Raw genomic sequence first — 17,496 nt, 5'->3', positions numbered from 1 at the left:
GGTGATCTGCTTGCCTCAGCCTCTCAAAGTGCTGGGATTACAGGCGTAAACTACCACACCAGACCTCCCTGGTCTTCTTAAAGTGAATCAATCCGAATTCCTGTAATCCATGTAACTGCTTTGAGTGACTCTGGAACCCTCTTTGAAGCCCCCACAAATACCTAAAAGAGGAGCAGGAGCGCTACACCACATCCCCCTAAACTGTGTTTCTAAGAACCATCCAACTACCTGTGGAACCCTAAGGCCCCTTCCTCATTCTCTTTACCAATATCCTGGCAATGGTTGTTTGAGCCTAGTTAATGACAGAAGCTCCAGCCAGATGCTGTTGGGGGTCCTCTACGAAAAGACACCGCCATTCCCGAGGGTGATACTGCAGCGGCCCAGTACTTGTGCGCATAGAAGCTAAGGGGAAATTGCCCTACCCTAAACTCCAGTGAAAAGCCCTTTGCAGTCCGACAGGCTTGCATTCACATCCCAGCAGTGTGGGGTTTGGACAAATTCCATAATCTGAGTCTGTTTCCTCTTCTAGAACGCGAGTCTATGAATTCCTGTCTACTGCCTGGAAGTGCCGCTGTCAGGACTGACTAAGATAATGTGTGTACTTTCGGTGCACAGGGGACGCTCAACACGTGCGAGCTTCCCTTGCAGAAAACCAAGAGATGAAAGGCTGGGGGCCGCCCCTGCCTTGACGTGCATCCCATACTCTCCGAGATCATCTCTCCCCAGCTAGCGCTTACTCCTGCCCAGGAACCAGATCCTGGGGCCTCCGGGTAGCTCCGGCTAAGGAGCGGGAAAAAGAGGGGGCCAGCGCCCCCAGAGGAGGAGGCTGGGGGGGAAGGAGGCCGCGCCTTTCCCCGCCCCGGGCCTCCCCCCGTCTTGCTCTCCCTCCCCGGACTACCTCCTCCCCCCGCGCGCATCCGGCGACGGGCACAGGATGTTCTTTCGCTCCCGTCCCCGCTCCGCCCCCGCTCTCACTTTCTCTTCGCTCCCCTCCCCCACTCGCGCCGCGCCCGGCGCCGGCACCTAATTTAACTCTTTCTCTCCCGCGCTCGGCGGCGCCTGTGCGCCTCCTGGGCGGGGGTCCCATCCTTCCCGCCCGACCCCCAGGACGTGGAGCGAGGGGGCTGCCCGGGAAGGGGCGGGCCTGAGCTGAGCGCTGGGCCCAGGTTCTCAGGATCCTTCAGCCCGCAGCTGGTGGAGAGGGCTCACCGGGACCCGGCACTCTAGAACCCCCGCTAGTTCACCCGGGTAAGGGTGGGGGTGGAGATGGGTACCCACACTCGAGACAGCTGCGCGCCCAAGAAAGGCGGCCAGGCGGGCTTAGATGCTGGCCCGGCGGGGGGCCGAGTAGGGTCAAGGGCCACCAACCTCATCCTCCCCCCAGGTTCGGATGCGGAGGGGCCCAGGGCACCAGCAGAGGATGGAGAGAGGCCACGCCCCTCGGCGACGTCACTGATGCCAAGGCAACCGGGGGCGGGACGGTGGGCTACTGAAGGGCAGACCTCAGGGAATTGAGGCTGCCGATGGCTCTGGGACGGGGTGGGGGTGGGGTCGCAGCAGGGGCGGGCTTTTCAATTTGCTTCAGTCAATGATGTCCAAAAAACGGAGTGAGGGTCAGCTTCTGTTCGCTCTTTGATTCAACAGGCATTTATTGAGCGTTATGCTTGGGGCTGTGCTTAGGCACTGGGATATTGCGTGCCATCCGAACCCTGCCAGTTGTTGTGAACTACGGTAGGGTGGCTCTGCGTCCCTGGAACGGACATAATTATTAACAGTGCCCCTTTTCAAGTTTAAAGTGTCCCAGTATGGGCAGTAGTTAAGGAACACCTTTCTCCCAATTCAGAAAAGGCTCCAACCATACGGGGAAGGAATATAAACTATTGGGTACAACAGGCACTTTCCTGGTGCTTTGTATTCTCTGTAATTTTTGCCCCTCATTCTGCAAAACGAGTGTCACTAGCGACTTTTACAGACGAAGAAACTGGCTCAGAGAGGTTAAGAGACTTACCCAGGGCCAAACAGCTAAGTTTTGGAACCAGGATCCAGACCCAAGTTTTATGTGCCCTCCAAAGTATTTCGTGCCCGCTTCTCAAAATAAGTAGATGATGTCAAATAAATAAAAGACACTGTCCCTGCCATTAAAAAGCCTACAGCCTATGGGAGAAAAGGTTTAAAATACTGCAGGACATAACTAAGCAATAAAACATAAAAAAGATTAGGTGGGGCATGGTGGCTCACTCCTGTAATCCCAGCACTTTGGGAGGCTGAGGCGGGTGGATCACTTGAGGTCAGGAGTTTGAGACCAGCCCGACCAATATGGTGAAACCCCATCTCTACTAAAAATGCAAATATTAGCTGGGCGTGGTGGTGTTCAACTGAAGTCCCAGCTACTCGGGAGGCTCAGATAGGAGAATTGCTTGAACTTGGGAGGCAGAGGTTGCAATGAGCCGAGATCGCCCCACTGCACTCCACCCTGGGCGACAGAGCAAGACTCCATCTCAAAAAAAGAAAAAAAGAAAGGAAAAGATTAAAGGCAGCTCACAGGCTCAGAGGGAAGCCACTAGTTATGCCACTCTCCTTTCCACCTTCTGCCCTCCTCTGTGGTTTTGTCTCTTACTGAACAGGGACTCCTAGCAGGCATCTGCCCTCATTCTACTCTGCACCCAAGGTTTTGCAGTTGGTATTTGCCACAACCTTCCTGATATTAACTTGGATGTCAGCCTCTCCCTTCCCCACCAGCTCCCCCCCTCCAGCCACCTAAGATTGTGGGGAAATGAAAAACAGTGGCCCTTCAAAACAAAAGGGCCCCAGTGAGCACTGGGAAGCCAATAGGCTTGATGGGACTGGGGAGACCAAGGCAGGAGAGAGAATCAGAACGGTGGAAAGGGAACACCACCAAATGGATGGGTCACTTGAGGAACATTTGCTGCCCTCCTGCTGTGCAGGAGGCACTGCACTCAACCCTGTGGCCTGGACATGCCATGAGTGAATTCAGGTCCCATCTCACAGAGAATACACAGGTTAGCTAGTGTACTCACTGTGCTTGGTTGAGGAGTCTGAAGTTGATAACATACACAATAAATGATGTTTGAGAAAGATTATTCCAGCAGGGTGTGTAGGAGGAAGGAAAAAGAAAGGACAGTGTGGCAGCTGCTGTTAGAATTTGGGCCAAAGGTGGAATCTATGGGGCTGGAGGGGAAAGGGTGAAGGAGAAAAGTAATGAACAAACAATATATTTTGAAATAAAAGCAACAAAGGGAAGAATTTGATAAGATATCAGATATAAAGATGATGAAGGAGAGAAAGTAGTTAAACATTAATCTACCTTTGCAGTGAGTTTCAGGACTGGGAGGGTCATGGTGGGCAATGGGGAGGAGCTGGTGTGAGGGACATGAATATGAGTTCAGTCACTTCTAGGCCATGTAAGGGCAGGTGTCCCGTAGGTGACTGGACTTGGAGATAGGGAAGTCCAGAAGAGCAGTGGGCTGCTGTCTGAGAGTGTCCCTGTCATAGCCTCGAGCAATCACTGACCTGGGATCACAGACAGATTTCAAGCATCAGGAAGAAGGTGGGAGTAGATGGCAGTGAAGGTGCCTCCCAACTGGGAGATGCAGTGTGCATTGGCTGGGTGAGAGCCTGTGTGGGAAGTGTGATGTATGTATGGGAAGGGGGTCCATGGCTCAGGCCTGTGTTGGCATCTTTAGCCACAGAGAGTGCCAGAGATGCCATCAGATGGCAGGAGGCCCAGGTAAGGCACTTCAGCAGCCTGAGGTCCCTCCCCTAGGCCCACCCTCAAAGGCCCTGGAGCCCAGGCCTATGCTGCCTGCCAGGGCCTTTCCCGGAACCACTCCTCCCCGCCTGCCCTGGCACTCTCCAGGCACAAAGCATCCCTCAGGGCACTGCGCAGGCACCCCAGGAAGCTGGGACGTGGGACAGGTCCCCATCCCCAGGAAGAGCCCTGCTCTGGGCTGCTGTCATCATCACAATGGCCCCACAAGACGCCAGGAGACAGCATAGGGACAGCATAAGTCCCCAGTGGGGACCCCAAATGGGACCCCATTTCCCCTGCATAGAGGTGGAAGGAGGAGCTTTGTGGCTAGGTGGCAGGATTCCTGGGTCTTTATTGTGGTTTGGGGGTGGGGGCAGAAAAGCAGGGTCTCAGGCTTCAAAACACCACACCACCTGCCTGTCCCTCCCTCCGAGGAGGAAATCTTCAGGGGCCTTGTGGTTTTGAGGGGAGGGGGCAGGAAGAGACTCTGAACTCTGGGTCAGCTGAGGACAGAGATAGGTGAGATCCTCTTGCCCTATGTCCCACTTTTCTCCTAGGATCCCCCTCCTCGGCTCCCTACTCGGCCACTACCCCAGAACAAACTCCCACCTCTGTTTGCAACTAAAAGTTACATCCCCCATGCCAAGACCTTCCGAGGCGTCCCAGAGGGGTGAGGTTTGGGGAAAACAGAACATGTACACAGCAGCTGTGTGCCTGGCCACACCTGTCGGGTGGGGTGAGGAGAGTGCTCCTCCCAGGTGGGCAGAGCTTGCTGCGCTCAGGCTGGGGGCTGGGAGACGCTTTATTACAGGGGCTAGATGGCAGAGAGATGCGCAAACCGGCCACGTGGAGGTCCAGCGCGGTAGGCTCGGGCGCAAGCAGAGGAGCGGGCCGTACGCTCGCCCCTCCCGTTCCAGGGAGCCGCCGAGTGCCGGGTCGTCGCTGACCGCAGGCTGCAAGAGCGGTTGATCTGGTGAGCGAGCACACCCACTTACCCAGCTGCTGAGTCAGGCTGTTCTCGCTCGCGCTCGCCCGCCCGCCCGCCCGCTCGGGACATTGTGTTCCAGCCCCGGCGCGCTGGCAGCGGGCCCAGGCGCTCACACCAGCCTCCTCGCCCTGTTTGTGCTCGCGGCTTGCGCTCGGCGCGCAGCCTCCCGGCCGCCGCAACCATGCGATTGCACGCTGGGGCAGGGTCTGGCGAGCAACCTCCGGGGTGCGCGTGGGCCTCGCAGCCCTGCCCACTCACCGGCCTTGGAGCACCCAGGCCTAACCATCCCCCATTTGCCCCTGGTTGGGTACCCCAGGCTTAGGTGGCGCCTGGATTAGCACAGCTGGGGGAGGGAGCAGGTGTGGGGAGCTCTACGAGCAGAAGGAGCCACCCAAGCTGCCGCCAGCGCTCTCCAGCGCTCAGTCCGTGCCTCTCCAGCGCTCAGTCCAGGAGGCAAGAGGAGGATAGCTGGAGCTCGCCAGCCCCAGACTTGCGAGACCTGGGACGCAGTCATGTGACAACGGAAGCCCGTGTTGAGGGGGCCAATTCAAGCAATCCCCAGGAGGAGCCTCCCCTTTCCTAGCCTCCCTTCCCTGATCCTTCACAGCAGCCTGGAACACGGAGACTCCAGGGATTCCCGGGGCTGGCAAACCAAGCCCAGCCCTTTTGGACGGTTTGGGAAATCCCTGGCAGGACGCCGGGAGTAGGGAGAGCCCAGACACTGGCGGGTGGGTGTGGACGACAGGGTGGAAGAAGGGCAAGGCCAAGGAAGACGACCCCAAGCTGACCCTGGAATCTGACCCTTCCCTGTGTTTAGCTCCAAACCCCCGGTTTATTCAGAGCCACGTTTTCTCCTTACCCATCCTTCTGTGGAAAGACATCACTAAGTGCTGGTCCTAAAGATCCCACTGTCTCCAAACCAGGGAGGGGACAAAGCATTTATATAGCACGTCTGCCATGAGGAAGGCTCTGTGTTGGGTCCTGCTAGAGAATGTCACTATGAGGTTAAGACACAGTCCTGAAGTCCTTTGTTCTCTCTCCTTCCCACCTCCACAGTTTGCTGTGCCGTTTCTCATGCCAGGAGTGCCCGTCCTCCCTGTCTACCCATCTCTGCTGCTCCAGTTCATAAAGCTTCCTTGAAACAGTGCCAGCCAAATCTGATTCCCGTCTCCTCTGAACGCCTAGCACACTCAGTTTGTACCTTTCTCACGGCACAGCGTGTGGCCTGTCTCATATTCTAGCGATCTGTTTACTAATCCTGTTCTTCTAACCAGATTAGAAAGTCCTTGAGGCAGAAACAAAGTCTGCTTCTTCTTTGAGCCCTCTCCTCTACTGCCCCCGCCTCCTGCCACCATTCCAACTCATCCCCCACAGGCCAGGCTCGGCACCGGAGTTCATGTTCAATAAATATTGGGTGTATTGAAATGATATCCTCCCCTTGGGCAATTGAAGAGACAAACACCCTGCATGTTAGGTTAAATAATAACCCAAGCCAGCAGGTGGTGAGTACCAAATGTGTGTAATAGCTATAGGGACTCAGAAGAAAGAAGGTGGTGATATGGGAGAAAGATCCCAGGAGGTTCTAGGCCTTGAGCTGTGTGTGTGTGTGTGTGTGTGTGTGGAGGAGGAGGAGAGGGGAGGGGTGGATGTGACTCATTCTGGTTGACATCACCACAAAACAACCTCCACGCTAGGCACTTCACATGCATTATCTCTAATATTTAAGGTTGGGGGGATAGGATTGGGAGGCTGGGAGGGGACGGTGCCCAAGCCAGGCCCGCCTTCTCAAAGCCAACCAGAGCACAGAGGCAGCCTTGGATCTGGGCTCCCCACCCTCAGTCCCTGGGCCCTGTCTGTTCTCTGGCCTGCCACTCCTACATACTACACCCAAGAGAGCTGCCCAGCACTGCCTAGTTCTGGATGCACTCTGGTCCCACCCTGGTGAACAACTGCCTGTGTGACCTTGGACAAGGCACTTCCTCGCCGTCATCTGTGCCTCTCTTGCAGCCCTTACAGGCTGTGACTTCCAGTCAGTATCCAAGTGATGTTTGCCGCCTTTCCGGGTGTCACCTAGGCTGCTATGGCTGTCTGCACCCCACATTCCCCCAAACACCCCATGCATACACACTTATTGCTCCTTCCCAGTCTGGAGCTGCTGAGAGGAACAGGGTACAGAGTGTGAGCAGGGATGGTAGGTTTCCTGTGGTTGCAAAAGGAACATCAGGACTTTCCCTGCGGTGCCCCGAGCTGTGGGAGAAGTGGGGGAGGAGGAGGCAGGGCCAACCTCGAAGGAACCTCTGCTCTCTTCCCTCCCCTTTTTAGTGCTCACAGCTCTCAAAAAGGCTGGTACAGTTTGTTACGCTGGGGCCGGAATGTACCGTGTGTTTCATATGGCCTCTGTCCAGTCCTACGCTGGCCGCTTTATATTTATACTTCCTTCTTTAGCTGTGGCATCCTGCTGTCAGTTACCCCTACTCTCATCTCCCCATCTTCCACTTGGGCTCCCCAACCCCCCATGGATCAAGAAATGAGTCTCCTGCTTCCCACTCCCAGTCTTTAGGTTCTAAACTCTTGCTGGGGGTGGGAGGGTGAGGTGCAGAGAGACCCTGTAGAAGTTAGACTCCAGAAGGGTGAAGTCCCCAGTCCTTTCTCCCATTACCCACCCTTGAAACTGCCTCTAAAGCTATGGAATCTCCACACCAGGTCTGGAGTTTCTCTGGACCCTTGAGGCTGATCCCTCTCCCCTTGCTAGCCTTGTTTCCCAAGCATTTTAGCAATATTCCCAAGCCCAGCTAGACAAGCCCAGTGACAGCACTATGTAAGTTGCCTCCAAAAGCTTGGCAGACCTGGTAATCACAGATCCTTCCTTGTCAGTCACAGAGAACAGAGGCAGAGGTGGGGGCCTGGCGGCAGGGAGGGGAATCTACCTATACTGTCACCCGCAGGAGTCACACATTCCTAATGGAATTTGATGCTTGATGATTTCTCAATGATTTTCTGAGTTGTGACCAGTTTAATCTCCTCAAAGTGGCTTAGATATTGAGAGATCAATATGTTTATGATCTGGCCTTCCTCCCGCAGGAGCATGGGATATTGTTATTCACATCGATGGCTAATCTTGATTGCTTATATGGAGAATTATCTCTGCACAGCAACCCCCACCAGTGTTTGGAACCCAAAGGCTGTGGCGCAGGAGACTCACTACTAGACCCACGGTTGAGGTTCAGGTCTTTGTTTACAGGATCTCATTTACTCCTCAGAACAATTCTGGGGTGTGGATGCTATGGTTAGCCCTCTTTGACAGTTAAGGAAACTGAGGCTCAGAAAAACAACAGAGCTCAGCTGAGATTCACACTCAGGTCTGTCTGACACCAAAGCCAGCACTTTTTTTTTTTTTTTTTTTTTTTGAGACAAGGTCTCACCTTGTTGCCCAAGCTGGAGTACAGTGGGGAGATCATGGTTCACTGCAGCCTCAACCTCTGGGGCTCAAGCAATCCTCCCACCTCAGCCTCCTGAGTAAATGTCCCAAGTAGCTGGGATTACAGGTGTGTACCATCACACCTGGCCAAAGCCCGCACTTCAAAATAGTCTTTGAGTTTGCTCAGATTATGTACCTAAAATGCAAATCCTCTATTTCTCAAGCCTCCAGTCTTACTCCCTCCTCCCTTCAAATGAAGGAGAACTCTGCCTCCTTGGAGCTCCTACATGCCTTGAGGTGTGATCTGACAGCTAGAAAATTGTTTTTAGCCCATTTGACAGGCAGCAATCTGGATGCTAGCAAGGCCCCAGAGGACAGTCTCAGCAGTGGAGTTGGACAGACAGGCCTGCTGGCTGTGGGCTCCGTGTGTCTCTTGGCTGCTTGGCATGCCTGCTGCCCCTCACCCTTCACCCAGGAATAAACTGTCTGGTTGTATTGATTTGGCTCTGGGATCCAGAAACCAAGGGCTGAGCCTGGGTTCCGGGGCTCTGAAGTCAGGTTTGTGTGTGGCACCCAGTGACAGTGACACAGCCTCTCTTAGGACCTGTTCACAGCAGACCTTTGGGAGAAAGCACCACCATTATGTCAATCCCTGGCATTTGTATCAGGCTGTGTACATTTAATGTACCTGCCTTAACTCAGTATGATCTTAATATGCCTCTAAAGTAAGAATCAGACCCACTTTCCTGCTGGGAAAACTGAGGCAAGAGCAGCTAAGTTGCATGCCTAAGGGCAAGAAACTAGGTTTGTAGTTGCTGTCTGGGGTGCTTTGTTTCCTATCACAGGGCCTCTCCTGAGCTAAGAGAGGAAAAGTTTTCCAAGATGTCCTGATGATGTGTGGGCTTTCACTCAGCCCTATCACCCGAGGAAGGGACCACAGCACCACGCTGCCCATGCCAACCTTATCTGCCTACCCCCAGGGGATGAAGCAGGAACACCAGACATAATGTATTTAGTTGGCCTGTCCTGGTCTCTGGCAATCTGTCCTCTATGGCTTTCATGGGCACATTTTGTCTTTCTGAACTTTTTCTTTCTCTGAGTTCATTTTTCTTTGTTTATCTTTCCTTCTGAATTTCTCTCTCCTTGTTCACTGAGAGTCCTGTTTGCCTCCATCTATCTGTGTTTACTTTTTATTTTTGCTTTTTATATTTCCAGTCTTCTGGGAATTTTCCCAAGATCCCTTCTGCTTTCTTCCCTCTGACACCATCTTGTTTCCCAGAAAGCATCTTCCATTTGTTCCTACCCCCATGCCCTATGCCTCACCTTGTCCCAAGCTTCTTCCAGTATCAGATTGCTCAGCCTTGTTAATCCAGTGGGTACTTATGGAGCACCTACTGTGTGTCCCAGGAATTGAGTTAATGCCCTAGGAACCAAAGTCTAACACTTGTGCCTGAGCATTTATTTATTTTTATTTTTATTTATTTTTTGAGACAGAGTCTCTCTCTGTTGCCCAGGCTGGAGTGCAGTGGTGTGGTCTCAGCTCACTGCAACCTCCGCCTCCTGGATTCAAGCAATTCTCCTGCCTCAGCCTCCCAAGTAGCTGGGATTACAGGCGCCCACCATCACGCCCGGCTAATTTTTTGTATTTTTAGTAGAGACAGCATTTCACTGTGTTGGCCAGGATGGTCTCGATCTCCTGATCTCATGATTCACCCACCTTGGCCTCCCAAAGTGCTAGGATTACAAGTGTGAGCCACCACGCCTGGCCATGCCTGAGCATTTATTAAGCACCTACTGTGTGTGTGCCAAGTATTGTGCTACAAACTGGGGATACAAAACCTGGTCGCTGCCCTCCTATGGGCTACTTGGGAAGTCTGAGTCCCTAGTTTACTTAAAAACAGATCATTATAATGTCTTGGGAAGTTGGGGACTGGGTGTGACCAGAGCAGAAGGTTCAGGGAGAGAGGAACTGGCCAGGCAGAGCAAGGGTGCAGGGCGTTCCAGGTAGAAGGAACAGTGTGTATAAAAGCATACAGGCGTGAAGCAGCCCGGTGTTCTCTGGTGGGCACTGGGAGTTGTTTGGTCTGGCGGGACATGGAGTGCAGGCTGGAGAGCCCGGGGAGATGAGGCCAGAGGCAGGCAAGCCCAGATGGTGCAGAACCTCGTGTTCCAACAAGAGTTGACCTTTATCCTGGAGCAGCCGAAAGCCCAGGCAGCCTCATGGTTCCCTGCAGCCCGGGAGCTTCAGAGCTGAGTCTGGGTCAGAGCCAGGCCCAAAGCACTCTCCTCTGATCCCCCATTAGCCCACATTCACAGCCCTCAGCAAGGCCTGTGAGAGTTAGTCACTTAAATATAATGCTATTTCCAAAGCTCATTCATTCATTCATAAATGTTTAGCAAGCTCTGATGTTTGCCAGGTGCTGCTCTGAGCACCATGAATGGGTCATTAAACCCCACAGAGGTTCCAGCTTTCAAGAAACGTATATCCTTGGCAGTTGGGAAGGGGACAGGCCATAAAAAACCAAACAGAACAAAGAAAGAAAATTTCAGATCACGATATGTGCAAATAAGAAAATGAAACAGGGATGCAATGGAGTGTGATGGGCGTCTGCTGAGTAGTCAGGGAAGGCTGCTCTGAGGAAGGTTATGTTTGAGCTGAGACCTGGTTGACAAGAACAAACCAGTCATGTGAACATCTGCAGGCTGAGGGTTTCAGGCACAGGAAACAGCACAGCACATGCAAAGTCCTCAAGGCATGAAAGAGCTTTGTGTTTTCCAGGTTTAGAAAAAAGTCTGGGTTCAAATCCACCACTCTTCAGTAATCCTCTGCAAGGATTATTATACCCATTTTGTAGAGATGGAAACTGAGGCTTGGTCAGGAATGTTAGTTTGTTGATCAGAATCACAACTGGGAGTACACATTTTGGCTGTAAAGCCACTATTGTCGGCTGGGCATGGTGGCTCACGTCTGTAATCCCAGCACTTTGGGAGGCCGAGGCAGGCAAATCACCTGAGGTCAGGAGTTCGAGACCAGCCTGACCAACATGGAGAAACCCCGTCTCTACTAAAAATACAAAATTAGCCGGGTGTGGTAGCACATGGCTGTGGTCCCAGCTACTCGGGAGGCTGAGGCAGGAGAATCATTTGAACCCAGGAGGCGGAGATTGTGGTGAGCCGAGAGCATGCCATTGCACTCCAGCCTGGGCAACAAGAGCGAAACTCCATCAAAAAAAAAAAAAAAAGCCACTATTTTTGGGGTATTTTGGGGTGTGTGCACGTATGTGTGTGTGTTTTTTTTTAATAAAAGCATCAAGTTCAGCAACCATGTGTCCTAAATTATCTAGAATGGTCAAATTTCTAAAATTCTCTTTTTTTTTTTTTGGAGACAGAGTCTCACTCTGTTTCCCATGTTTCCCAGGCTGGAGTGCAGTGGCATGATATCAGCTCGCTACAACCTCCACCTCTCAGGTTCAAGCAATTTTCCTGCCTCAGCCTCCCAAGCAGCTGAGATTACAGGCGCCTGCCACCACACCTGCCTAATTTTTGTATTTTTAATAGAGACGGGGTTTCACCATGTTGGCCAGCCTGGTCTCAAACTCCTGACCTCAGGTGATCCACCCACCTCAACCTCCCAAAGTGCTGAGATGAAAGGCGTGAGCCACTGTACCCGGCCCTAAAATTCTTACTGTCTCCTGGACAGTCATCTTGGACATGCTCTGTGTTCCATAACATGACTTCAAGTCTTGTCTTTGTCATGTACTACCAGTGGGATCCTAGACTAGCATTTCAGCACTTTAAGCCTCAGTTTCCTAATTTGTAAATAGGGAGGAATTGTAATCATTCCAATATCACAGGCTTGCTGGGAGGATTAAATGAGATCATCCACATCAGGGTTAGCACAGTGCCTGGAATGGCATACCTGTGAAATTAATGGTGATTCTTCTTTATTGTTACCTTGGGAAATGGAGGCCAACTGCAGGATGATGGTGGCTCCAAGCAGCTGGGGACCCAAAACATGCACAGAGAAAGAGAGACCAACAATGTGAGGCCTCTGATGCATGAGACAGGCAGGGGAGTGGTGGGAGGAGAGAGCAAGAGTGAGCAGCCAGGAGGGCCTCTTCCCTTCCCTTTACCCAGCCTCTCACTCCTCTGCTAGGATCCTACATTGACACATCTTGTACTTCCTGTTTCCAGGGAAATTCCTCACTGCCAGACTGCACCCACCCTTGAGGACCTCACAATCTATTTGGGCAGAGCAGAAGCCAGAGACAGGGACTACGAAGCGACAATCCCCAGCCCTGTGTGTTCAAGGAGCCCCCGAGGGGCAGGCAGCCACGCTGCAGAAGGCTAGCCTCACCGACCCCCAGGGAGCCCGGCGTGGGCTGCAGGGACAGAACGCTTCTCAGAGGAGGTAGGGACCCCATGGAGTACGTGACACCGGGCCCTCCAGCTGCATGCTCCAGTTAGCAGGACAGAGACCCCTCCCCACCCATTCCCAGCCTTCCCTGGCTTCCTGCTCTGCTGCTGGGAGGCCCTGTCACCACACATGCGCGTGCACGCGCTAACACACATACCCCTCCCAGGCACCCCCGGAAGACCAGCTGCAGCTGGGGGTGGGGGTGCACAGAGCACAGCCAGGGTTCTCAGATCCCTAGTCTGCTCTCCCACCCCGCCCTAGCCCCCAACTGCCGAGCTGCTTCTAGGTTTAAAGCAAAACATGACTCTGTCCTTCCTGCTGCTCAGTGGCAGCAACACTGCCTCGGGTTATTTTTAGCAGGGATGCAGGGAAGGCACAGTTCTCCTTGACTTTAACTAGGGACAACCCCCAACCCCCAGCCAAGACTCACTGGAGGAGGCCGGGTACGGAAACCCCCCTCCCAGAAAGGGGAAATGGTGTGTTTTCTGTTCCTTCAATTCACTAGAATGGGAGTTGCAGTCAAGCTTGGGGTTGAACTGATGGGAAATTCTAGGTTCCAAAGCCTATGTGTGGGCTCTGCCCCATTCCTGGTCTCTGTGTTTCCATGAATCCGGGAAGCGAGAGGCACACGGTGTCTGGAGTGCCCCGTCTGTGGGTGTTGATGGGGTCCCTGGGAAACTGGTTATAGCCAGGCTCTGTGGACTACACAGGGGCACCAGGCATTGTGGGTGGTGTTTCACAGGCGCTGGCTAAATAATTCATTAAACTGAGCATGTCCATTCCTTGTATTTTTCCCTATGTGTATCTTTTAGATGCTAGCAGTGCTTTATGAGGTATAATGTACATACATTCCACATACAGTAAAATGCACAAATCTTAAGTGTACAGCTTGATGAATTTTGACAAATATATCTGCCCATGTAACCATCACCTAGATCAAGATTTCAGACATTTTCACCACCTCCAAATTCCTTTGTGCCCTCTTCCAGTCAGTCTCCACTGCAGAGGCAACTGATTCTGATTTCTATCTATTACCATAGATCATGTGTGTGTTTTACAAAGTTAAAAGAAATACAGCTGCTGTCATAGAAGAGGGAAATGAGCAATAAAGTTCTTAACATGAAAGGGAGGCCTCAAAAAAGGGGGTTACTGGAACTGGAAAAAAATGAAGGTATCATTGGCCTGGGAAACAGGAGGTTTCAGACTCAGCCCAACCCCTCAGGGTTGGGACCAGAGGGCTTGGGACACTTCTTGGAGCAGAGAGGCTGTGAGTTGGGAGGGGGTAAGGGGAGGGCCAGCCGTGGCTCAGGCCCAGCTGCCTCCTATTCTGCTAGAGGTCCCTGCCCCTCCTCCCGGCCCTCCTCACTGCGCAGTTTCAGCAAGGCCAAGGCTGCAAGGAAAGGTTCTCTCAGGGGCATCCCCCCAGAGGGAGAGTTTAGGGCCCCTGTGTAATTAGGTTATTTGTTTTTCTTGCCTTCCTCTTCAAGGTCTGGGACTCCTACATCCTTTGTCCTACCTGGGGAGAGGAGAGGCTGAGGCTGTCAAAGTAGAGTGCTAGGGAAGAGTCACGATGCTTTTCATTCTGTCCTTCCTTTCTTCACTCAGAAACAGTTATTTAAGCACCTATGTCGTGCTGTAGATTCTGCCAGGTGCTGGGGATAGGAGGATAACTAAGCCACATTTTAGCTTGCTATGGAGTCCCAGTTGGCATTCCCAGGTGAGGCCAGGCCTTATACCTCCTTCATATTGGAGATGAGGGGCCCAGAGAGGGGAAGTGACTTATTCAGAATCACACAACTAGCTGCTGGCAGAGGAAGGCAAAGAACAGGGATCCCTGATTCAGCCCTAGATGGGGACAAGAAAGCAAAGGAAACCAAACCAACAGCCGACTCCTCGGTGTTCCCTCCTGCAAGCTTTTTAGGATAACAAAAAGCACTGACCTGGAGTAAGAGGACCTCATTTCTACTGCTAGGTCTTAGAAACACTTCCTCTCTCTGGGTCTCAGCTTTCTTCCATGAACACACGGGAGGCAGCTTGCAGAGGGCCTCTGACTCTCGCAAGCACACCCTGCATTTTCCTGCCTCTGTGCCTTTGCTCGGGTTGTTTCTGCCGCGTGGAATGCCCCCTTTCCCCTCCCACTTCCTTTCTCTGACATTCTCCTAATCATTTATGGCCTAATTCAAATGCCACCCCCAGAGGCCCCCCAGTCCTTGGACATCTGGGGAGTGGTGTCACCCAGGTCTCCACTACCAGAACAGACAGAGCCTCCTCCATTTTGCAACCCTCCCATCCTAGGGCACAGCCTTCCAGGGAGATGGGGTCAGTCACTTTTGGAGGAATTGAAGGGATTTATTCCTCCCGCCCTACACTTTCACATGCCCCTTTTCAACATTCAGAGACTGATGTCATCCTTCTGCTGGGCCTCTAAGACATTGTGCTTTCTGCTGGCCACGCCAGCCCAGGCTGGAGCATCAAACTTGGGCACTTCTGGCAAAGGTGGCTGCCCTGGGAGGTGACCCCAGGAAGGACAGCGGGGCCTCAGCCAGAAGCACAGCTGCCCCACCTCAGTCGTCCAGTCCTCGTTCACAAATACCCGAGCAGAAATCCTCCTTCCACCACAAACACATGACTCCTGTTCCCACAACCATATCCAGACCCACTTCTACCTGCCTGCCCACAACAGCAAGTTTGCGAAAATGTCCCCCACTGCTCCCACAGCTCCCCTGCCCCTCCCGTGGGTGGGCATTGCCACGGGTGCACATTCATTGCACATACACACAGGGCGCACACAGACATGCACATGGGCACATAATGGGCAACACAGATGTGGACACATGCATGCATACACACAGATGCATACATGGGCACATAGCCCCACAAACACATGTGCACATGGAGCACACACTCACACATACATGAACACACGGGCGCACAGGCACACACACTCACACACTGTCTCATGATAGGGGGCTCCTCTCCACCCTCAGCTCTCAGGCGAGCCTAGCTCACACGCCTTGAGCTGACGACGCTGTAGGGGAAATGTGGGCTCAGTTGCTGGTTCCCAGCTGCCTCTGGCTTTGCATCCAACTGGAGTCTTTTCTATTAATTTTTCCTACTGATGGCTCTATGGGAATGAGAGAGTGCACAAGAGCTGTGGGTTTACTCTGGGACAGCACCTTGTTTGGGTGCCTGGCAGGAATGGGGATGGGGGGGTGGGGTAAGGATTCCATCACTTCTAGGAACAAAGGTCTCCAAGGAGCTGAGGTTTGGTGAGACCAGTAAACACAAGGCTGGTCTTTCCTCTCACTGCCACACTCCTCCCTCCAGCCCATCCATTCTTCCCATTGCTGCAGATGCCCCAGGCCCATGCTCTCCCCTATGGGGAGGTGGGAAGGCTTGGAAGAGGGCTCAGTCCCAAGGTTGATGTGGCAGCTTTGGGACTGGCAGTAGGGTTCCAAGCTGTCTAGACCCCTTCAACAGAAGGGTGGGTTCTCTCAGATTCCTCCAGGGCAGCACAGCAGAAATCCAGAGACCAGCCAGTTAGGGGAAAGTGTTTGCAACCCAGTTACCAGATCTCGAGAGTTGGGCAGGGAGGAAGCTTGGATTCAATTAAACCTGATTCAGCTGCAGTCACTGAGTACAGAGCATATGCCTGGGATGGGTTGGGGCAGGTAGGAAGGGTGAGGGGTGGCACAGAAATCACAAGACACAGTAACTGTCTTCTAAGGGTGCGTGTGTCTTGGTGTGAGAGACTGGGGAACATCACATAGGCAGAAGAACTCCCGAGAGTGGAACTCAAACACAACGTGCTGCACACTGAGGCCATCACCTCTGCCCACCCCTCCCAGAGCATACAGACACTGCCACTTGCCTGATCTTCCTGTTGTCTTCCCTATTTTGTTTTTATTTTAGAGTCAGGGTTTCTGTCGCCCAGTCTGGAGTGCAGTGGCACAATCATAGCTCACTGCAACCTTGGACTCTTGGGCTCAAGTGATTCTCCCACCTTGGACTCTCAAGTACCTAGGACTATAGGTGTGTGCCACCACACCCAGCTAATTTTTTTTTTTTTTTTTTTTTGAAACTGAGTCTCACTCTGTTGCCAGACTGGAGTGCAGTGGCGCGGTCTTTGCTCACTGCAACCTCTGCCTCCTGGGTTCAAGCGATTCTCCTGCCTCAGCCTCCCAAGTAGCTGGGATTACAGGCGTGCGCCACCATGCCCAGCTAATTTTTGTATTTTTAGTAGAGATAGGGTTTCTCCATGTTGGTCAGGCTGGTTTTGAACTCCCTACCTTAGATAATCCACCCACCTTGGCCTCCCAAAGTACTGGGATTACAGGCTTGAGCCACTGCACCCGGCCCTCACCCAGCTTATTTTTTAAAATGTTTTTAGAGACGAGGTCTCCCTACCTTGTGCCCAGGCTGGGCTCGAACTCCTGGCCTCCAGCAATCTTCCTACCTGGGCCTCTTGAGTTGCTGGGATTACAGATTCGAGCCATTGCCCCCAGCTGTCTCCCCTATCTTGGTAACTCATGTCACATGGCAGCCCAGGACAGAAACTTTTGGGCCACCCTAGATTCTGCCCTCTCCTACCCCATCCAATCAGTCCTCACATCCCACGGGTTATTCTTGTCCCATCCTTTCCATCCAACCCCTCCTTCAGGCCTCACCACCACTGCCTTGGCGTTTCTCACCACTTCCCTCCCAGGGCTTCTAATGGCACAGGGGCTGGAAAGATCTCACCTTCAGGTTTATACCATCCTCTCTCTCCGTTCTCCACACGGATGCCAGAATGATCTCAAACTCCTGACCTCAGGTGATCTGCCCACCTTGGCCTCCCAAAGTGTTGTGACTACAGGCATGAGCCACCATGCCCAGCAGAACACAGAGTATTTTTGAAGAAAATA

At 52.8% G+C, this 17,496-nt stretch overlaps 1 long non-coding RNA gene across 1 annotated transcript; it reads left to right on the top strand.

The window, feature by feature from the left end:
- Positions 1-1,584: 1,584 nt before the first annotated feature.
- Positions 1,585-13,380, top strand: LOC103221605 (uncharacterized). The gene is made up of 2 exons (XR_493060.3): positions 1,585-4,742; positions 12,370-13,380. It is a non-coding gene; the product is annotated as an uncharacterized lncRNA (long non-coding RNA).
- Positions 13,381-17,496: the final 4,116 nt, after the last annotated feature.

Source organism: Chlorocebus sabaeus, chromosome 17, assembly GCF_047675955.1.
Source record: "Chlorocebus sabaeus isolate Y175 chromosome 17, mChlSab1.0.hap1, whole genome shotgun sequence".
NCBI classification, from domain to species: domain Eukaryota; kingdom Metazoa; phylum Chordata; class Mammalia; order Primates; family Cercopithecidae; genus Chlorocebus; species Chlorocebus sabaeus.
This window is presented reverse-complemented; position numbering and strand designations above follow the sequence as displayed.